Below are 25,243 nucleotides of genomic sequence, written 5' to 3'. Positions count from 1 at the left end.
AAGTTGCCTTTGTCCCACAGCTTCTCAAGAATTTGTTGTTGGTTAGTTTTCTTAATCTTGGCCATTCTTTCAGGAGTGAGATGGAATCTCACTGTAAAATTTGGAAAAAAACTTAGTGAACTGTCCCTCAGACAAAGGACTCCTGCTTAAAACATATAAAGAATTAAAAAGTATCAGACCCCCAAAATTCAAAGATCCAATTCAAAAATGGGCGTCTGAGATGCATACAAATGGCATATAAATACACGTAAAATAGTTCATCATCGTTATTCATTAGAGAATTGCAGATTAAAACCATACTGAGATTCCATCTCACTCCTTATTTGATTTCTTTTATAGCTTCCCAGAGTTGCTTCTATATTTCAGTTGATATCATTTCAGGTGTATGGCATGAATTTTCTTCTATGTACATTCCTCCTAGCCTTTCTTGGGATGTGCTGGAAGTATGAAACTGCGTTTTGGTCTTTCAACTTCTTGTTTTTCTATGTTTCTGTGTTTCAAGTGATGTCCCAAAGCTTCCTCCAATAATGTTGTAAATCACCTCCTGTGCTTTTGGTTCCTGGGACTGAATGGAAGTTGCCTATTTGGGCTCAGTCAGGCCTGAAGAACCTCTCCTGCCATCTCTGGTGTGCCAGGATTCTAGCCAGACTGCTATCCACTGGATGTGATGGTCCAAAGCTCTCCCTGGGCTAGCACTGATGCACTGGAACTCACGTCATGTACCTTCAGCTCCCTGGATTGAACAAAGTTTGCTGGCATGGTCTAGTCAGGCTAGTGAAACCTCCCAAGCCTAGTACAGTATTTCAGAAAGCTGTCCGGGCACTCTATCACTGTGGGCAATGGTCTTAAATTCTTCCCAACCAGCCCTAGTGCACTGGAACTCACCTCATGTGGCCTCAGGGAAAGAAGGTAACTGGACATGCTCCAGCCAGGCCTGCAAAAACTCCTGAGCCTAGTCCAGTGTTTCAGGAATCTGGATGGGTACCTAGCCATTGGGAGTGACAGTGTTCAACTCTCCCTAGGCCAGTGCTTGTGCACTGGAACTCCATGCTGGTGGTTTTATTAGGAAAAGGACAATATTTTACCCTGTTGATAAGAGTATATACACACAAATTCATTGTGAAAATCAGTCTGGAGATTTCTCACAGAATGATTATATCCCTCCACTCCCCTTCTGGCTACTTTCTCAGACAAATAACAAACATCACACCACAGTGATATATGTATACCACTACTCATAACAGAAAATTGTGATAGATAAAACTATAAAAAAGCCCAAATGTTCATCAACAAAGGAATAGATTAAAAACATCTGATATTTTTATATACTGGAGTTTTACTCTGTTTAAAGAAGCATAAACTTGAGGTTCTTATTGCAAAATGGTTGTAACTATGGCCTGCATCCATAAGTGAATGAAACCATACCCACATTTGTAATCATCCTATTGCCTTCCTAGTACAAGAAAATAAATCAATAAATGAGGTTAAAAATCAGCAAAAATATTGTGAAAGTTAAAGACATGGGCAACATCAAAGGATAACTGGAATGAGTAAAAGATTAAAATAAGAAGGTTTAATGAAAATAACTATGTATATAGACTACTGTATATAGACATACAGATAGATAGATATAGATATAGGTATAGATACGGACATATAGATATATATGAATTTATAGATAGATTTATATATATTTATATATACAAGATTACATATATTCTTGTAACTATATAGCTATCATATATATATAGTATGTATATATACACATTTTGCATATATGTACTTGTATATATACATATAAATAAATAAAACACATGCATGTACATACATATATATATATATACAACACAATGATATACATATGTATATATAAAAGATACATATATATACAACACAACGATATACATATGTGTATATATAAAAGATAGCCTGTCACATAGAATGTGTTCATTCTTAGACAGCAGTGACTCTTCCCTAAGCCTTTTGGATGGTGACTCCTGACATCCTCAGGATGGTAGGGAACTATTTAGAATATCATTCCTTAGGATATGGATGCATTTGCTTAATCTTTTGTCTTAAAGCCTGGTCCACAGAAGAGTTGTCTTTCTTCCCTGTAGTTGCAAGTTTTCTGGGTTTCTGAAATGGCTTATTCATGGATAAGCCCTCTCTCACTGCCTATAATATTTCTAACTAACTCAGCTGCCTGTGACACTTGCTTGACTGCATTTAGACAATTGCACTACAGTTAATATTAATAGAACATTCTTAGTATTGAGCCCCAAAAATGAGACTATAAGATGTTATCCAAAAATGAGGCAAGATGTCTTTTAAAATAAAAAGAAGTGATTTATTTAAGTTGGCAGCAGCAACACAGGGCAGTTGGAGTTTGTAAAGCTGAGTAATCAGGTTAAAATTTTGTCACACTTATAAAGGAAAAAACTGCAAAGGGAGGAGGATAAGGGTAAGGAAGACTTTTGTTCCCTCTTTGCTTGAAGACAGAGTTTCTTGTTTAGTTGCATTGAGGAAATTTTCACAGCTGGTGGTCAACTAGTTCCTCATTTATAGGAACGTGGAACCTTGTGGTCAGCTAATTCCAGTTACAACTGTTTTTCACAAAAGGGGGACCATGGTTGAGAGGAATATAAGTAACTCCAGGTCCACTGGTTCCAGGAACAATTATTCCTCACAAGGGGAACAAAGGTTAACACAGCAAACAGGCCACCAGGGTGATGGTGCATACAGAACAATATAGTGGCATTTTGATTAATTTACAACATAGTGTTCAGTTGCTCCAGGATGGTCAGCTATGAGAAAAAGCTGCTTTAGCAAAAGGGAGTTACAGGATAATTAGAGCAAATAACTAGAGCAACAGGGAGAATAGAACAGGATGACAGAGTACAACACTTAGCAGACTTTAATGTAAACTTCTATAACAAGGTTCAGTTGAATGAAATCTAATTCAGGCCCACAAAATGTACATGCCAATAATAAAACATGTGAGTTCTTCAGCCATTTATTCAGCACTAGGATCATGACCATTCTTTAAGACTTGGATGACAGGATTCACTAAGCAGACTGGCACTGATCTTCCTCTGTACTCTAGAGAAAATCTTTGATTTAGTTTCCTTCTTTGATTTTACCTCTTGTTTGCTTTAGATTCCTTCATTAGACTTTACCTCTATGCATTTCTCATATTGTACTTTATTATAGAGGCATGTGAATTGGAAAAACTTCTTTATAATTTAAGTCCATAGAGAGTGAGTGCTTGCTAATACCAAAGAGAGGGAAATTGCCTTAGATGAGGGCCAAATAACCCATCACTGGTTCATATGAGACACTGGAATTCCACCAATCTAAGAAAACAAACATGAGAGTCAAGTTCTTGATCAGTGTCCTGGGAAAATTTTCTTTGGAGATTAACTTGAGACACAGTGGAGAGAATGTTTTCCATGTGATAATGGAAGAAGCTATCCCCCAAAGCAAGAGACATATGGGACCTAAACACATTTAGAAAAAGAAGTATTTGCAAATTTTCAAGTTGTGCACATTAAAACTTTTACAGTAAATTTATAGAGCAATGGATAATGATCTTGATGAGGTTTCTAACTATCCTTTATAGAACTTTGGCAATCAATGGTTTTAAGAGCTCTCAATCAAGGCAGAGGACATATTTAGCCCAGTCTGTTTGGTAAATACCAACTGAGGACACTGGCCAATAGAGTCAATGGAGTGCTAACCAGCTAGACAGCTATATTCTTTTCTAAAGATTACTGGGATTTTGGGCTCAGCAAACTTGAGAACAATTGAGGAGTCATGGAAATAACACTCAAGGTTACCTCAATAGGAACTGGCTTCCCAACCAAAGAAACCTCCAGGTACCTATATGGTTAGGTCTTTCTATTAATAAACTAGATATTTTCCCCAAATTATTCAGGCAGTTAAAACTGTCTTCCTCAAAATTAGGCTAAGGCAATAGCTTTTTACTTTGTAAAAAATTAGAATGAAACAATTTACATCTGCACCTTTTATATGTTAATTATGAGGAAAAGTAGCCATTTCCTTGAGGACATTTGAGAATTTGGAGGCATATCAGACATCCTGGAAGTGCCACTGCATCAGATCAGGGAGGGTAGTAATGTCTGGGCACTGTGTTAAAGGAGTACTGCAGCAAACCTGGCTGCCAAGGGACTTTGCCAGTTACTGTGAGCAGCCTCAAATTTGGAACATGGCTTGGAAGGGGACGCAGGTTTAGGGTACTGTTTGATTCAGTCCCTGACATACAGTTCCACTTTTTTATTCATTTACAACTTATCATATATATTGGCTTTAGTTTTGGGGTTTCATATGGTAGTCACATGTAACAAGGTCAGAGAAGCATTGCTGATGGGCTGCTTCACCTTAATCAGTGAAGGCTGAGTCATATTCTGCAGGAGCCACAGAAAGGCATCAAGCAGGTATAAAGGGGAGTAGAAGCTCTGCATGTTCACAGGTGGCACATTTTGATGGGGATTGGCAGACAGCAAAAAATGCTTGGACATACGGGTCTTTAGCATTAACACAGTCTGTAATGATAACTCTCAAGACCTTGGAGATTCAAAAATCAAATTTCCCATGAATTGACTATTAGAACTTATTGTCCATCTTAGCAGCTTCCCAGGCCATGTCACAGAACTAAATGAGGCATTTTGGCTTCAAGTTGGGCATAAGATGGAGAAGCTTGAGGGCAAATAGAACTCAAGTCAATAGAGAGGTGGCAGGGACAGAAGGGGCAATGTCCAGGATGATTCAAGACTACAATCATAAGATGGCCACTCAAGAAAAATAAAGGATGTCTCCCATCAACTCTTGAGGCTGAGAGGAGCAGAGTAAATTTGGCAGCAAAATGTCCCTTGTTTTAATTTTTTTTTTCAAGAACAAGCACTGTGCAGGTCAAATGTTGTGAAAACATCTGTTGAACGCCATGCCATACCTCTAGGTGTGAACATTAGATCTGATTGTCTAATTTACTGGATGATAGGGGATCATCTGAGACCAGATGACTTGCCCAGTACAAATCTCCTACCTAAGCATGTGAGCTGAACAGTTCTGTAGATGAAACATACAATGAGGAAAATAAATTTGTCTTCTGGGGTTAGAGACATACCACCAATGTAGTCAAGACAATGTACTGTTATGCTATGGACAGGTAGTGGGTTAGTCCTGGAAGAGAAGAAATTAAAAAATGCAACTACACAAGTGTACCCAAACTACAGATTTATGAAGTTGTCAAAAGAGATTTGTGAACACAAGTCAAAGCTTGACACTGAGGAGTGTTATCTATGTCAGTGGATTTTCAGAACTTTAAGTGAGTAACAATAGCTGTTGGTTTACTACCAATAACAAAATGAAAATTTTTAAACTTTCAAAAACTTTTCCAGGGCCAGGGATTTAGCTCAACAGTGTAATTGCTTGCCTGGCAAGTGCGAGTTTGGGAGATTGATCCTCAGTACCAAAAAGGGAAAGAAATCTTTCCTATTTTAATATTATTCATCAGGCTTTAAAAAAACTTTCCAACAGCTCAACCATAGATGTCAAAGCAATTCCATGTTGCTGTTACAATTTAGTAATTAAATGATTTTATCAAATCCAGTTCCATTGTATTTTACCTAGCTATGCAGCTAAATACTTAATTTGACTATATTGGCTAGTTATAAAAATGCTCTGAAACTCAATAATTAAGCCTACTATCATTCCATACAGTTTATGACACTATGAATATATGATATTAGAAGGTCAAATATGTAATGTTACCTCTTTCCAAATATTTCCAATGTAATCATTCCACTGCTTTTGTAATATTAATGTATTCAGATTTTTTAAAAAATTATTTGTTCAGCTTATAATTAAATATAAATTTATTTAGCAATCATTAAAATTACATATTGCATATAGTATGCTGTATATGTCTGTCAAGAATGAGATAAACATACTGAATATTTACCACACTCAAAAAATATCCAATAGAATTAATAAGACCAAATATTTTACTAGGACCATTTATCTCACACTTGCAACTTAAGGGAGGATAGGTTGCTCTTGGATTACATTTGCTAGAGTTGGCTTTCTACATGTAAGGATGACATGGCAGAGAAGAATGGAGAGGAAAAAATACTCAAATCAAGATCAAGAGACAGAAGGAGTGAAAAAAGAAGCTTTAAATGGAGATAATGCATGCTTTCTTAATCATTTGGTTAAAATCAAACACACCTCCAAGCAGCGAGTAAATTATGCTTCCCTTATAACCAAACCAACATTGAAGAGCCTCTTTCAAATACATACAACTTCTCTGAAATATCAACAATAGTAATATCCACAACAGGTCTAGCTGTACTATTAGGAGACACCTATAAATTTTCTAGGCACCTACAGCATACTGTAAACCCAGCAAGAGTGAACAAGTACCACACCTTCACACATTTTCTGGATTAATGTCATGACTTACATGACTTTTATACAATTCCAAGCAGCCACAACCAAAATAAAACTACACCAAAAACATACAATAATCACCAGCCAACATAAGAACAGAATATTAAAAGCTATTAGGGAGAAAGAAAGATAAATTATAAAGGATAACCTATCAGAATCATAACAGGCTTCTCAACACAAACAATGAAGTCAAGAAGAACATGGAGTGAAGTATTCCATATCCTAATGGAAAATGATTTCCAACACAGACCGACATATCCTGCAAAACTGTCCTCCAAAATGGTTGGAGAATTAAGAGAGTTCCATTACAACGAACAGCTAAAGAATTTCATGACCGCCAAGCCAAATCTCCAAAGAATACTGAAACTTCAGACTCACGAGAAAAAACTATTAAGCTAGGCAGACAATAAAACATAAAGCATGTTATCAATAAAACATAATAAAAAGATAAAGATACAACAGCAGAAAGATATCATGTCAATAATAAACTAATATAACAGATGTAAACATTAATGTAAATGGTATCAATTCATCAATTAAAAGAAACAGAGTGGCAGAATGGATCAAGAAGCAACACCTAAACATATGCTTCCTAAAAGAAAGCCATCAAACACTAAAAGAAACTCACAGACTGAAAGTTAAAGGATGGAAAACAATACTTCATGCTACAGCAACCAAAAAACAAAAGCTGAGGTAGATTTTCTGTTGGCAGACAATGTGAACTTCAAACCAAAAATGATAATAAGAGATAAATAAGGTCACCATCTACTATTTAGGGGAAATTTCAAGAAGAAGAGATAAAAATCATATATATATATATATCATATATATAAAACTTTTATATATATATATCATATATATAAAACTTTTATATATATATCATATATATAAAACTTTTATATATATATCATATATATAAAATCATATATATATATATTAAAATCATATATATATATATATATATATATATATATATATAAAACCAAATTTCAAAGCACCCAGTTACACCAAGTATTAATAGAAATGAAAAATCAAATAAGCAATAACACAATAATAACAGGAGATCTTAACACACATTGCCACAAAGAAATGAATCAGTCTTGTGAACAAATGGATTTGATAGTCATATCCATACTGTTCCATTCCACAACATCAGAATACATTATTCTCCGCAATAAATGCCACATTCTCTCAAATAAACAATATAACAACCCACAGTATATATTTAAGTAAATGCAAAAGAATTGAAAGTATCCCATGCACGTTATCAGAAAAAGGTGCCATGAAACTAGAAACTAATGATTTAAAAAACTGCAATAAAACCAACACACAAATGGAAATATAATAACACACTATTGAGCAATCAGTATGTCACATATAAATTAAAGAAGAAATTAAACAATATATACAAGCAAATACAAATAGAAACCCCAATTACCAGAATCAATGGGATATAACAAAAGTGGTCCTCAGAAGAAAATTTATTGCATTGAGTTCCCACATCAGGAAGACAGAATGGATACAAATAAACAACATGATGGTACAAATCAAACATCTAGAAAAGAAGAGCAATTCAAGCCCAAGCAAAAAGAAGGGAAATCATAAAAATAGAGCAGAAGTTAATGCAATAGACTCTAAGAAAAAAATCCAAAGAAACAATGAATCAAAGAGTTGATTTTTTAAAGAATAAATAAAGTTGATAAGCCCCTAGCCATCATAATTTTAAAAAGGAAAGAAAAGGCTGAAATTCATGCAATAAGGAATGAAAAGTGTGAAATCACTGCAGACTGGAAATACAGAAGATTATCCACATCTATTTCAAAAACCTCTACTCTCATAGGTTTGATAACACAGAAGAAATGCATGGGATTCCTGAAAACATGTGAAGTACCAAAGCTGGGTAAAGAAAATGTAAAACTGCTGAATAACCCAATTTCTATTACTTAAATTGAAAATGAATTTAAGTTCTTAACTACAAAGAGGAGAATAGGCCCAAATGGATTCATTACGGAATTCTACAAGAAATATAAAGAAGACTTAATGCTGACACTACTCAAACTCTTCAATGAAATCTAAAGCAAAGCAATCCTCCTAAGTCATTCTTGGAAGCAAATATTACTGAGAAGCAAATAATCTGAGAAAGACCCAAATGAAAAAGAGAACTACAGATCAATATGCCTAATGAACACAGATGCAAAATCCTCAATAAATATTGGCAGGTAGGATGCAGCAAGTCATCAAGAAGATTTTATACAATAACTAAGTGGGATTCATCCCAGAAGGAAGGAATGATTCAACATACATAAATCAATAAATATAATCCACCGCATCAATAAAGCAAAAGTAAGAATCACATGTTCATTTCTATAGATGCAACCAAAGCTTTTGATAAGGTCCAACACTCATTCATGATAAGAACCTTACAGAAAATTGAAATAGATGGTCTTTACCTCAATATGATAAAGGCCATCTATGACAATCCAAAAGCCAACATCATATTAAATGACCAAAACCTGAATGCTTTTACCTTAAATCAGACACAAGACAACAATGTCACTTATCACTCTTTCTATTAAATAAAGAACTGAATATACTAGCCAGAGCAATTAGACAAGAGAGTGAAATCAAAGGGGTAAAGATAGGAACAGAGTAAGTTAAATTATCATTACTTGCAGAAGACATGATACTCTACATAGAGCATCCCCCCAAATTCATAAAGGACACCAAGATAGGATAAATTAATTCTGCAATGTAGTGGGATATAAAATCAAAACTCAAAAATCAGAAGCATTTCTATAAACTAATGAAAAATCACAGAGAGAAAAATAAGAGAAGACACACCCTTCACATTAGCATCCCCAGATATGAAATACTTAGGAATTAATCTCACAAAAGAAGTAGAGGATCTATTCAGGGAAAATTTTAATATTCTGAAAATAGAAACTTAAGATAGTCTCAGAATGGAATGAAACCCTTATTCATGGAATAGGAAGAATAAATATAGTGATAATGGTCATTTTTCCAAAATTGTTTTACAGATTCAATGCAATCCCAATAAAAATACCACAAACATACCTTATAGATCGAGAAGTCACTCCTAAAATACATCTGTAATCAGAAGAGAACTATAATAGCAAAGACAATTCTAAGCAGCAAATGCAAGCACAGAAGATATCATAATCCCTAACTTCAAGTTATACTACAAAGCTACTGTAATAAAATCAACATGGTTTTGAAATAAAAACAGATCTAATGATCAATGGAATAAGTTACAAGATAACACCACAACTACCAACACACTCAATCACCTTATTTTTGATAAAGGGGCCAAATATGTTCACTGGAAGAATGACAATCTCTTTAATAAAGAGTGCTGGAAAAACTGGCTCTCCGTATGCTAAAAACTAAAACTAGGCTCATGCCTAGCACCATATAGTAAATTAAAGTCTAATGGAATAAAGATCTGATTATTAAAACAGAATTTCTAGGGGTTGGGGATTTAGCTCAGCAGCATAAGCACCTGCCTTGCAAGTAGGTGGTCATGAGTTTGATCCTGGTACCGATACCTGTTGGAAGACAAAGTAGGTAAAAATCTTGACGACAAAGGGGAAGGTAGAGAATTCATGACCAGCAATCAAGCCACAAAGGAACTACTTCTCAGATTCAATAGTTGGGATCAAGTCTTATTGAATGGTTTCTGCAAGCCAAAAGAAATTTCCAACATTGTGAAAAGAAGACTCACAAACTGGGAAAAATTTTTAGTCAACTGTCTCTCAGACAAATGACTTCCCTCTAAAACATATAAAGAATTTTAAAAAGTCAGACTCCCACAATTGAAGAATCCAATCCCAAAATTGGCATCTGAGGTGAATACACAGTTCTCAGATGAAGAAATACAAACAGCAAATAAATACATGAAAAAATGATCATCATCCTTAGTGATTAGAGAAAAAATTAAAACAACACTGAGATTACATCTTACTCCAGGAAGAATGGCCTGGATCAAGAAAACTATCAACAATAAATGCTGGAGAGGCTGTGCAGAAGAAGGAACTCCCCTGCACTGCTGGTGGGAGTGTAGACAGGTACAACTGTGGAGATCAGTCTAGAGATTCCTCAAAAATTTGGGATAAGAAGTCCAATTTGACCTAGCTATTTAACTTCTAGGCATATTCCCAGAAGAACAGAAATCATCATACCATAGTAATATATGTGCACCTATGTTTATAGCAGCATAATTTGTAATATACTGGTCTTGGAAACAACCTAAATGTCAATCACCTGAGGAATGGATAACAAAGTTGTGGTATTTTTATACGAAGGAGTGAATCTCAGTTATACATAATGATTATAAATAAATGGATGCAATTGAGACCATACTCATAAGTGAAATAAATCAAACTCACATGTAGAAATACTGTATAGACTCCCTAGTGTAAGAAATGATAAGATTTTATTATAATCATGATTCTCCAGTACATTGCTTTGAAACCTTATAATGATTGCGTTCATTATGTGGAATGGTTTTATTGTTTTGTTTTATTTTATTATGTGTGATGATATGAGCAGCTATTTGGAAGAAAACAAGTCATTGTAATAGCCAGTGCTGATTTAATATGATCTTGCTCTGAAGTCCTACTATTCTTTTGTTCTTCTGTTTCCATTGATTCTTTTTCCATTGGTTGTACTTTATTGGATTGTATTATGTATGATAGTATAAACAAATGTTTTATGGGAAATGAGATAATAGAGAGGCCATTGCTCATTTCCTGTTATTTGGTTCTGAATGTTCTGTAATATGTTCTTTCTCTTGAATTATTTTATACTATTTTGTTATGTTTGATACTTTTGTATACGGAGTTATGCTCAACTATTTCAAAGAAAGAGATATTATGGTAATTATTGTTAATTACAGGTTGCATTCTGGTGAAATATTATGGTGCTTACATTTTTCTGTTTTGATATGTTTTGTTATGTCTGTTTTGTCTTAATCTCTTTAAAATAAAAAAAGAAAGAGACATTATGGTAGCTACTGTTAATTACAGGTTGTCTTTTCATGAAGTACTCTGTTACTTTTATTGTTCTGTTATGATGTGCTTTGTTATGTCCTCTTTTGGCTTAATCTCTTAAATAAAAGATAATAAAAACATTTTATTGCTATAAAGATGGGTGAACATTTATCACTGTGGTATTAACTTTTCTGTTCTTCTGGGAATATACTTAGAAGTGGAATAGTTGTGTCAAATGGGACTTCCAATTCCAGCATTTTAAGAAATCTCCCAACTGATCTCCAGAGTTGTTGCATCAGTCTGCACTCCTACCAAAAATGCAAAAGTGCACCTTTTTCCCCACATCCTCTCCAGGAATTTTGTTGGTAGTTTTCTTGAACTTGTCCGTTCATTCTGGAGTGAGATGGAATATCAGTGTGCTTTTAATTTGTATTTACCTAAGGACAAATGACGATGAACATTTTTTCATTTATTTATTTGCCAATTCTATTTCTCCATCTGAAAACTATGTATTCATCTCAGATACCCATTTTGGGCTTGGATCTCTGAATTTCAGGGGTCTGATTTTTTGTAATCTTTATATGTTCTACACAGAAGTCTGTGGTCTGAGGGACAGTTCACTAACATATTTTCTCAGTTTGTGGGTTTTCTTTTTACTACCCTATAGATTTCCTTTGGCTTTCAGAAAATCCTTCATAAGATGTTACCTGACTTATTGATTTTGGGAAGTATTCCCAATCCAACTTGATCCTTCATCATGAATTCTCTACTTACCCTTATGTCCTCAAGTTTTTTTTAACTACTTTGTCTTGCAACAGATTAAGTGTTTCTGTATTAATATTTAGATATTTGATCTATTTAGACTGTAGTTTAATATATAGAGTTATGATAATATATAGTGTCTAGTTTTAGTTTTTTTTGACATATTGTGAGTCAGTTTTTCCAGCACCATTTATTTATATTTTTTATTTAAAGAGAGAAGAAAAAAAGACATAAAAAAGCAGTGAAGTAAAAGGGTACAAATAATACAATATTTCTAGAAAAAAATATACACAGTATGAAATCACCAGTTAACAGGCTACACACTATCTTCTCAGAAACAGTTGTCCATATCACTAAATTAAAGCACATAAAGTGCACATTCATACAGTGAATTTGGATACAGTTCCATTCAATGATCCAACGAAAGCTCAGTTATATGGTTTTCCATCCTACACTCTCAAACATACCTGCGGTTATATCCCTTAGTCCACCTTACTTTCTTCTCTTTTTTACAGTAGCAATTAGACTTTTAGGGACTAACAAATGTGACTAAGCAAAACAGAGTCAGTTGCAACAGAAGGGTGGGCATAACATATCATGCAAAAATAGAATACCAGGTGATCAAAAGTGGTTACCATTGTGCCTCTTGCTATTTTTAAATTGAGTTGACTATATCATCAGGTATAATAGAATTGATCCAGCACCATTTATTAAAGAGACTATCCTTCCAGATTTTTGACCCCTTTGTCAAAAATTAGGTGTCTTAATGTGCATGTAGTTTTAGTGGTGTCATCTAACCTATTACATTATTCTTCACTTCTGTTTTTGTTGCACTGCCATATTGTTTATTTTACAATACCTTTGTAATATAAGTTTAAGTCAGGCATTGTGATGTCTCCTGCATTGCCTTTGCTGCTTAGAATTGCCCTCCTTATTCCAAGTCTCTTCAGATTCCAGATGAATTTTAAGCGTTATTTCTCTATCATAACATAACACTAACATATCTCATAGCAGATCTATGAGGTATGTTAGTGGCATTTTCATTGAGATTGCATTGAATCTGTACAACAAATTTTGGGACGATGGCCATTTTCACTATATTTATTATTCCTATCCATGAACAAGTGATGTCTTTTCATTTTCTGAGGTCCTCTCTGGTTTCTTTTTTAGAGTATAATAATTCTTTTAAAATTATTTTAAACAAAGACTAAGATAAAAGAGGACATAATAAAACAGGTCAGAACAGAACAATTTAAGCAACTTGGTATTTCAACACAAAATGACCTGACATAACATTAGCTCCGCTAGTGTTGCTTTCTTTAAAATATATGAGTATACCTTCATACATTATAGTATCAAACATAACAAGACCACGTAAAACCATTGAAGAGGATGAAAGTATTTCAGGGTATTCAAAACCAACTAACAGAAAATGAACAATGGTTACTATATTATCTCCTTGTCCATACAAAATTTGTTTATACTATCACACATAATAAAATCCCATAAGATAAAATGGATGGAGACAGGAAAACAGAATCTTGGTAGGACTTCAAAACAGGATGATATTAAATCAGCACTAGTCATTATAAAGTCGTGTTTTTTTTAAATAGCTGTTCATACTACCACAAAAATCAAACAATTCAAAGGAAAACCACCAACTAATAATGAAAACACTGTAAGCCTTCAAAGCATTGTAATAAGGAATCATGTTTACCAGACACTTTTATGCATTCTTGCCATTTCTTACACAAGTGAAACTATTGTTTATGTATGTGAGCTTGATTTGTTTCACTTATGAGTATTGTCTTAACATGTGTCCATTTGTTTATAAATATCTCAATGTGATCATTATGAATAGCTGAGTAGCACACCATTATATAAAAATCTCACATCTTTTTTATCCATTTGTCAGTTGATGGACACTTAGGTTGTTTGCAAGATCTGGCTATTACAAAATATGCTACTATAAATATGGGTGCACATATATTATTGTAGTATGGTGTTTTCAGTTCTTCTGAGACTATCCCTAGCATTGGAATAGATGGAATAAATAAGACTTCCATTTCAGCTTTTTGTGGAGGCTTTGTAACCTCCACAATGTTTCCACCAGTCTATACTCCCATCAATAGTGCAGGAGAGTTCATTTTTCCTCATAGCCTTTCCAGGATTTGATGTTGGAAGTTTTCTTGAACCTGGACATTATTTCTGGAACAATATACATTTTTTTCATTTTCTGAGGTCCTCTTTGGTTTCTTTTTTAGAGTATTATAATTCTTTTAAAACAAAGAACAAGATAAAACAGGACATAACAAAACAGATCAGAACAGAACAATTTAAGCAACAGAGTGTTTCACCACAAGACAACCTGACATAACAGTAGGTACCATTGTGTTGCTTTCTTTGAAATATATGAGTATACCTTCATACACTATAGTATCAAACATAACAAGACAGTGTAAAACCATTCAAGAGAATGAAAGTATTTCAGGGTATTCAGAACCAACTAACAGAAAATGAACAATGGTTACTATATTATCTCCTTGTCCATATAAAATTTGTTTATACTATCACACATAATAAAATCCAACAAGATAAAATGGACAGAGACAGGAGAACAAAATCTCGGTACAATTTCAAAACAAGATGATATTAAATCAGCACTAGTTATTATAATGTCTTGTTTTCTTCAAAATAGCTGTTCATACCATCACAGACAATACAAACAACCCAAAAGAAAAATATGTTATGGGGAATCATGATTACCAGATACTTTTATGCATTCTTACCATTTCTTACACAAGTGAAACTATTATTTATGCATGTGAGTTTGATTTGTTTCACTTATGAGTATTGTCTCAACATGTGTCCATTTATTTATAATTATCTCAATGTGATCATTCTGAATAGTTGAGTAGTACACTATTGTCTTAAAATATCACATCTTTTTTATCCATTCATCAGTTGATGGACACTTAGGTTGTTTGCAAGATCTGGCTATTCTAATTATGCTGCTATAAACTTGGGTGCACATATATTACTGTAGTATGGAGTTTTCTGGGACTTTGCCTAGAATTGGAATATATAGAACAAATAAGACTTCCATCTCAGGTTTTGTGGAGGTCCAGACTAACCTCCACAATGTTTGCACCAGTCTACATTCCCACCAACAGTGCAGGACAGTTCATTTTTCCCCATAGCCTCTCCAGCATATGATGTTGGTAGTATTCTTCATCCTGGCCATTCTTTCTGAAGTAAGACTGAATCTCAGTGTGGTTTTAATTTGCAACTCAATAATGAGCAATTATTATGAAAAATTTTATGTATTTACTTGCCACTTGTATTTATCCATCTAAAAATTTTGTATTAATCATAGATGCCCACCTTTGGATTGGGTCTTTAAAATTTGGTGGTCTTATAATTTTAATACTTTGTATGTTTTAGACATAAGTTCTTTGTCTGAGAGACAGTTCACAAAGATACTTTCCGAGTTTGTGGATTTCCTTTCACTATGCTGGAGATATCTTTTGATGTGCAGACACTTTTTAAGGAGACATGATTCCAGCTATTGATTCTGGGAAGTAGTTCCCCATGCACTTTGACTCTGGTTCATGAATTCTATACCTTCTCAAATGTTTTAAAGGTTTTTACCTAATTTGTGTTCCAACAGATTTAGTGTTTGTGTTTTAATATTCAGACCTTTGATCCATTTAGATTTTACTTTAGTACATGGTGATAGGCATGGGTCTATATTTTAATTTTCAGTATATGGAGAGGCAGTTTTTTCAACACCATTCATTAAAAAGACTGTAGTTCCTCCAATTAATATTTTTGGCCCTTTATCAAAGATAAGGTGATTAAGTGTATTTGTAGTTGTTGTGGTGTCTTCTAATCTATTCCATTGATCTGCAGCTCTGTTTTAATTCTAATACTATGTTGATTTTACTACAGTTGCTTTGTAGTATAACTTCAAATTAGGGATTGAAAGTTTTGGGAGAGTGGCCATTTTTACAATGTTTATTCTTCCTGTCCATAAGCAAGGGGTGTCTTTCTATTTTATGAGATCCTCTTCAGTTTCTATTTCAGTGTATTATAATTTTCCCTATATAAATATTTCACTTCCTTCCTGAGAATAATTTCTAAATATTTCATTTTTTTGTTGCTAGTGTGAAATGAAGGCTTCTCTTATTTCTCTCTGTGTGATTTTCTTGTTATTGTATAGAATGATATTGATTTATGAGTATTGATTTTGTATCCAGATATATTGCTGAATTTATTTATTATATCTAAGAGTCTTTCAATGGATTTCTGTGAGTCTTCTATGTAGAGTATCATGTCATCTGCAAATAATGTTATTTTAACTTCTTCTTTTCCTATCTTTACCCCTTTTACTTCTCTCTATTGTCTAATATCTCTGGCTAGAATTTCTGGTACTATATTAAGTAGGAATGACATTAAGGGATATCCCCATTTCCTGCATGATTTCAAGGTAAAACCCTTTAGTTCTTGGTTGTTTAGTATGATACTGCCTGTTTGTTTGTCATAGATGGCCTTTATCATATCGGTGTAAAGACCATCTATTTCAATTTTCTGTAGGATTCTTATCATGAATTAATGTTGGACCTTACCAAAAGCTTTATCTGCATCTATGAAAATGATCATGTGGTTCTTATTTTGGCTTATTGATGTGGTGGATTATATATACTGATTTACGTATGTTAAACCATTCTGCATGCCTGGGATGAATCCCACTTGGACATGGGATATAATCTTCTTAATGATTTGCTGCATCCTGCTTGTAAATTTTATTCAGGATTTTTGCATCTGTGTTCATTAGGGAGATTGGCCTGTATTTCTCTTTTTTAGTTGGGTCTTTCTAGGGTTTTGATACTAGAGTAATATTTGCTTCCGGGAATGACTTAGAAAGGATTTCTTCACTCTCAATTTCATTGAAGAATTTGAGGATTGTTGGCATTAAGTCTTCTTTGTATTTCATGTAGAATTTTGCAGTGAAACCATTTGAACCTGAGCTCTTCTTTGTAGGTAAAGACAATTAAATATTGAATTTCATTAATAGAAATTGGGTTTTTCAGCAGATTTACGTCTTCTTGACCTAGCTTTGTTATTTCATATATTTCTAGGAATCTGTCTATCTCTTCTGTTTTATCAAACCTATGAGAGTAGAGGTTGTCAAAATAGATATTGAAGATCTTGCGTATTCCTGTCTAGTGATTTCACCTTTTACATTCCTTATTGCGTGCATCTGAGCTTTTTCTTCCCTTTTTAAAGTAAGATTGGATAATGTCTTATGAATTTTATTATTTCAAAGAACCAACTCTTTGATTCATTGATTCTTTGGATTCTTTTCTCATTCTCTATTGCATTAATTTCTGCTCTGATTTTTATAATTTCCTCTCTTTTTTTAGCTTTGGGCATCACTTGCTTTTCTTTTTCTAGATGTTTTAGTTGTAGCGTCATGTTATTTATTTCTATTCATTTTGTTTTCCTGATGTGGGAACTCAGTGTAATGAATTTTCCTCTGAGGACAGATTTCATAGCATCCCACAGACTCTGGTAATTTGTATTTTTATTTTCATTTGCTTGTAGGTGTATTTGAATTTCTTCTTTAATTTCCTCTGTGAACCATTGATTGCTCTAGAGTGTGTTATTGAATTTCCATATGGTTGTGAGTTTTTGTAGTTCTTTTATAATTAATTTCTAGTTTCATGGTGCTATGACTGGAAACAGGAATGGGATAAATTCAACTCTTTTGCATTTATTTAAAACTATTCTGTTTTAGAGAATGTCCCATGTACTGCCGAGAAGAATCTGTATTCTGATGTTGAATGGAAAACTCTATTTCTATCAAGTCCATTTGATTACAGGTGTGATTCAGTTTTTTAAAATTTCTTTGCTGATTTTCTCTCTGATTGGTCTGTCCCTTGGTGTCAATTTTGTTTTAAGGTCTCCTGTTATAACTGTTTTATACCTAATTTTGTTTTTCATTTCTATTAATACTTGCTTTATATAGTTTGGTGTGTTGAAATTTGGTGCATATATATTTAATGTTGTTAACTCATCCTTCTGAAGTTTTCCTCTAACCAGTATATAAAACCTTCTTTATCTCTTCTGGTCATTCTTGGTTTGAAATTCATATTGTTTGAAAACACATTAGCTGCACCTGTTTTTTTTTTTTTTTTTTTTTTTTTTTTTGGGGGGGGGTGGCTGTTCCTGTTGTATGATGTTTTGTTTTCCATCCTTTGACTTTCAGTCTATGAGTATCCTTTTGGGTTAAATGGGTTTCTTGTAGCAGCATATGGTGGGACATTGTTTCTTAATCCATTCTGCCACACTGATTTTTTTAATTGGTGCCTTGAGACCAGTTATAATTATGGTTATTGCTGTTATTTAGAGGTTATATATTGGTTTATTTTTTACTTTTGATTTTTCTGCTGTTTCATCTTTATCTTTCCATTCTGTTTAATTGTCTGCTTTGCTAAATGGTTTTTCTTATGGGTATATAAAGTGTCTTTCAATATTCTTTGCAGGGTTGGCTTGGTGATCATGAAGTTCTTCAGCTGTTCTTTGTCATTGAAGTATCTAATTTATCCATCAATTTTGAAGGACAGGTTTGCAGGCTACATCAGTCTAGGATCTGAAATACTTCACTCCATTCTCTTTATTATTTGTGCTGAGAAGTCTGCTGTGATTTTGATAACTTTTCCTTTATAGGTGATCTTTCTTTTATGTCTGACATTTTTTAACATTCTGCTCTTAGGTTGGAATACTTGCATGGTGATTATTATATGTCTAGTTGTAGTTTTATTTTGTTTATGGCTTTTTTGAATTCTATATGTTTCACTGATGCTGATGTCAGTTTACATTCTCATATTTGGGAAATTTTCAGCTATTATTTTTCTAAATATGCTCCTGACATCGTATATGCTATCACCTTCTTTTTCATGTATCCTTATCAAACTTATGGGGTTTTTCTTTGCAACATCTTGCAGCTATTGAATTGCTATTTCCTGATTCAATGTTATTTTTCAAAGATTTTTCTTTCCTGTTCACTAACAACATTCTTGTCTTTGAGGTCTGAAATTCTATCTTCACTTTCATTGATATGGTTTTGACAACTTTCAATAGAATTTTTTACTTTCTCTATATCACTTTGAATCTGCTCCATGTATTCTGTTTGTTTCTTACATTCTTCATCCCGGATTCTATCATTTTTTTTTTTTTTGGTCCTCTAAATTATTAATTGTGTCTTCTTTAAATATGTTCAGCATCTCTTTCACTACTTTTAAAATTTCTTCTTTTACCTGGGAGATTACTTCAAGTTTGAATTCCTTTAAAGCTTCACAGAGTTGCTTCTTTATTCCAGTTGCTATTATTTCAGGTATTTCATGTATGGCATATATTTTCTCCTAGGTACATAGTTCTTAAAGTTTCTTGGTATGAGCTGGATGTTTGTTTATTTTGATGTTTGTTTTGTCGTTTTCCTATATTTTCATGAAATATAGGAAAGTGTTTGAAGTGTTATTCCAATGCTTCCTGTGGGCCTGTTGGAAATCCTCGTCTATGCCTTCAGCTCCTGTGACTATGGCCACCCAATTCCCCAATAGAGAGTGTCACTCTAAAACCTGTAGAGCCAGTCGAGTGGCTGGAAGCCAGGAAGTTCCTTAGTTGGTAGGAACAATGATCTTAATCTCCCTATGCTAGGGATGGTGTGGTGACACCCACATCCTGTTGCACAGTTTCCAGAACTGAAGGTGCAGGCAGGCCCAAGACCTGCTGAACCTGTCAAGTGTGGCAGGAAGCCTTGCAGTTTCTTGTACGGTCGAAGCAATGATCTCAAACTCCTGGAGCTCAGCATTCTGTGGGGACACCCACCTCCAGCTGCCCAGTTTCTGGAATTGAGCGTGCAGTCAGGCCCAAGATCCCTGGAGCCCATCAAGCATGGAAAGAAGCTGGGGAGATCATGGAGAGAGGCCCTAGAACCACAGAACTAGCCTAGTGTGGCAGGAAGTTGTTAAGTTCCTTGGCCAGTGGGAGCAATGATCTTTAACCCTTGGAGATCAGGATGGTTTGGGGACACTCACTTCCTGCTGTCCAGTTTCCAGACTTGATGCTGCAGGTAGGCCCAAGATCCCAGAACCAGCTGAGCCTAGTGTATTATATTTTTCCATAAATAGATTTTTACTTCTTTCATTAGATTCATTCCTTAAGTATTTCACTTTTTCCATGCTATTTTTAAGGGTGTGGCTTCTCTTATTTCTCTCCTAGTGATTTTGTTGTTAGTGTAGAGGAACGTTATAATTTTTGAGTGTTGACTTTGTATCCAGCTACATAACTGAATTTATTCATTATATATAGGTGTCTTTCAATGGAGGTTTGGTAGTATTCTATGTAGAGTATCATCATTTACAAAATAATGATTATTCAATTATTTTTTTATATTCTTACTCCTTTTATTTCTCTCTGTTGCCAATGCTCTAGAGAGTATTTCCAGCACTATGCTGAAAAGGAATGTTGACAGTGAGCATCATTGTCCTGTGCCTGATTTTAAGGTAAAAATTTTCAGTTTTTGGCCAGTTAATATAACATTGGATGTTGATTTGTTATAGATGGATTTTATCATATTGTAGGAAAGATAATCTATTACAATATTCTGTAAGTTTCTTATCATGAATAAGTTATGATCCCTTTCAAATTTTTCTTCATCTATAGAAATTATCATGTGATTCTTATTTTTGGCTCTATTGATATGGTAGATTACATTTATTGATTTACTGATCTTGAACCATCTCAGCATTCCTGGGAAGAATTTACGTGGTCATGGTGTATAATCTTCTTGATTATTTGCTGCATTGTGCTTGCCAATGTTTTATTGAGAACTTTTGTATCTATGTTCATTAGAAAGATAAGCCTGTAGTTCTCTTTTTTAGTTGAGTCTTTGTCAGATTTTGGTACTAGAGTAATTGCTTCCAGGAATGTTGTAGGAGGACTTCCATCCCTTTCAAATTCACTGATGAGTTTAAGGACTCTGTTTTTATTACTTGTAGAATTTCACAGTCAAAACATCTGGATCTGGGTTCTTCTTTTTTGGTAAGGACTAAATTATATTTTTAATTTCATTATTTGAAATTAGGTTATTCAGCAGTTTTCCATCTTCTTGACTCAGCTTTAGTAGTTCTTGTGTTTCTAGGAATCTGTCCACTTCTTCTGTGTGATCAAACCTTCTGTGTGATAGCAGAGGTTTTTAAAATAGATACTGAGCTATGATAGTAGAGGTTTTTGAAATAGATGTTAAGGATCTGTTGTATTTCCAGAGTCTGTGATATTTCACTGTTTTCATTCCTTATTAGATGAACTTGATTTTTTTCTTTATTTTAAAAATAAAGTTGGATAGGGCTTATCAATTTTGTTTATACTTTTGAAGAATGAACTCTTTGATTCATTGATTCTTTGGGTTGTTTTCTTAGTCTCTATTGCCTTGATTTTTGCTCTGATCTTTATAATTTCCTCCCTGATTTTGGCTTTGAGTTTGATTTGCTCTTCTTTTTCAAGATATTCAGGGTATGGCATCAGGTTCTTTATATATGTTCTGTTTTCCTGATTTGGGAATTTACTGTAATAAATTTTCCTCTGAGAACTGCTTTCAGTGCATCCCACATATTCTGGTTAAGTTTTGTTTGTATTTTTGTTTGCTTGTAGATATATTTTAAATTATTGTTTCTTTTTAAATTTTATTTAAAGAGGAAAAATAAAACAGTATGAGGGTACAAGTAACACACAGTTTCAGAAAAAAAATAGTAAGAAATCACTAGTTACTAGATTACATATTGTTATCTTAGAAATAGTTGTTCAAGTTACAGGATTAAAGCATAAAAAGTGGACACTCAGACAGTGAGATTATAGAGTTGTATTCAATGATCCTACAAAAACTTAGTAAGATGGTCACCCATCTTATACTTTAGAGCACTTTTTTCCTCTTTCTTTGTACAACAACATTTACACATTTTGGGCTTTATTACTACCATTGTTCTTGTTACATTTTTGTTTGGAATAGAATAAAACCCAGTATGACAAAACAAAGCAGTCAGTCAAAACAAAGGATGGACATAGTACATGATGTAAAAACAGAATACAAGGTAATCAAAAATGGTTACCATAATGCCGCTCACTACCTTAAAAATAATTGCATATATAATTACGTATAACAAAATTGAACAAAACAGTGCAGACCAAGACCAATAAAACCTAAATATTGGAGACATTACAGGATTTCAAAAGAAGATATCAGTAAAAGCAGAATGGGCATCAAAATAAATCTTATTGACTTCCCCTATCCCCTCAAACTTGCCTATCCCCTCAAACTTGATACTATCAAACAGAATAGAAGAGTGTAAAATCAGTCAAAACAAAGTGGTGGAAGCAATACAGGGCTTCAAATCAAGTTAGTAGGAAATCAAAAATTTACTATAATATATCCTGCTAATTTTTTTGGATTTTCTCCTTTAATTAAAAAAATAAAAATAAATCTTTTTTTTTCAAATGGGGAGATTGAGATAAAAGAGGACATAACAACATACCAAATTTCAGCAATATACTGATTCATCACAAGATAACTCGACTTAATAGTAGTGACCATAGTGTCTCTTTCCCTGAAGTATCTGAGTATAACTTCATATACTATGGCATCAAACTTATCAAGGCAGTGTGAAACCTTTCAAGAGGATGAAAGTATTACAGAATATTTAGAACCAGCTAGTGGAAAACGAAAAATGTTTTCTATATTATTTCATTGCCTATAAAAATTTTTGTTTATACTATCACACATAATATACTCGAGTAAGATACAACATGATAAAACCAATGGAGACAGGAAGAACAACAGTTTAGAGGGATTTCCAAAGAAGGTGATATTAAATCATCACTAGATATTATGATCTCCTGTTTTCTTCAAAATAGCTATTCATATCATCACAGGCAATAATTTCAAACAGCCATTTCAATTAATGAGTGAAAACTTTGTAAGACTTCAAAGCCACATAATGAGGAATCATGCTTACCACACACCTTTACATATTTGAATCATTTCTTACAATAGGGAAACTATTCTATATTCACACATGTGAGTTTGATTTATTTCACTTGTGAGTGTGGTCTCAAGCTGTATCTGTTTATTTATCAATGTGATCCTACTGTATAGCTGAGTAGTACTCCATTGTATAAAAATACCACAACTTTTTTATCCATTCCTCCCTTGATTGACAGTTAGGTTGTTACCAAGATCTGGCTATTACAAACTGTGATGCTATAAACATGGGAGCACCTATAACACTGTGGTATGATGTTTTCAGTTCTTCTGGGAATATGCCTAGAAGTGGGAATACTGGAACAAATGGTACTTCCAACCCCAGCTTTTTGAAAATTTACAGACTGACCTCCACAATGGTTGCACAGGTCTACACTCCCACCAACAGTGCAGGACAGTTCATTTTTCCTCACAGCCTCTCCGGCATTTGTTGTTGATGGTTTTCTTGATCCTGGAAATTCTTTCAGGAGTGAGATGGAATCTCAGTGTGGTTTTAATTTGCATTTCTCTAATGACTAATGATGATGAACGTTTTTTCATGTATTTATTTGCAATTTCTATTTATTCATCTCAAAATTGTGTATTCATCTCAGATGCCCATTTTTGGATTGGATCTTTGAATTTGGGGGTCTGATTTTTTAAAATTATTTATATGTTTTAGACAGAAGTCCTTTGTTTGAGGGAGAGTGTACTAAGATTTTATCCCAGTTTGTGGATTTTCTTTTCACTCTGCTGGAGATTTCTTTTGACATGCAGAAATTTTAATAAGAGATGATCTCAATTATTGATGTTGGGAACAATTTCCCATAAGGTTTGAGTCTTGCTCATGAATTCTCTACCTAGCCCTATGTCTTCAAGGTTTCTACCCAATTTGTCTTCCAATAGATTTAAATTTTCTGTTTTGATATTCAGATCTTTGATCCATTTAGAATTTAATTTAGTAAAATTGATAGGCATGTGTCTAGTTTTAGTTTTCAGCATATGAAGAGTAATTTTTTCCAACACCATGTATTAAAGTGACTGTCGTTTTTCCAGTGAACCTGTTTCATTCCTTTATCAAAAATAAAGTGGTTGATTGTGTTTGTAGCTGTGATTATATATTCTAATCTATTCCATTAATCTTCAGCTGTTTTGATTCCAGTACCATGTTGATTTTACTATGATTGCTTTGTAGCATAACTTCAATTCAGGGCTTGTGATGTCTCCTACCTTGCCTTTTTTTGCTTAGAACTGTCTTTGATATTCTAGGTCTCTTCTCACTCCAGATGAATTTTAGAATGATTTCTCTAGATCTACAAGTTATGTTGATGGTATTTTTTATTGGTTTTTGCATTGAATCTGTATAATAGTTTTTGAAGAATGGCCATTTGCACAATATTTATTATTCCTATCCATGAGCAAAGGATGTCTTTCCATTTTCTGAGATCATCTTGAAATTTTTAAAAATGTATTTTAATTTTCCCTGTGTATGTCTTTCACTTCTTTGTAAAAGTAATTCCTAAATATTTCAATTTTTTTGGCTGCTAGGGTGAAGGGTGTGTATTCTTATTTCTCTCTGTGTGATTTTGTTGTTAGTGTATATTTATTTTTGAGTATATTTTGTATCATGATACATTACTGAATTTATTTATTATATCTAAGAGTCATTCAGTGGAGTTTAGGGGGTCTTCTATGTAGAGTATCACATCATTTGCAAAAAATGATAATTTAACTTCTTCTTTTCCTATCTTTACCCCTTGTATTTCTCTCCCTTGTCTAATTGCCCTGGCTAATGTTTCCAGTACTACATTAAATAGGAGTAGTGATAAAGTACATACTTGTCTTGTGCCTGATTTTAAAATAAAGGCCTTAAACTTTTGGCCATTTAGTATGATACTGGCTGCTCATTTGTCATAGATGGCCT

Source organism: Cavia porcellus, unplaced genomic scaffold (assembly GCF_034190915.1).
Source record: "Cavia porcellus strain 051 isolate PalLab524CR breed Dunkin Hartley unplaced genomic scaffold, mCavPor4.1 scaffold_36, whole genome shotgun sequence".
Lineage (NCBI taxonomy): Eukaryota > Metazoa > Chordata > Mammalia > Rodentia > Caviidae > Cavia > Cavia porcellus.
The sequence above is the reverse complement of the archived record's forward strand: the minus strand, read 5'-3'. Positions refer to the sequence as shown.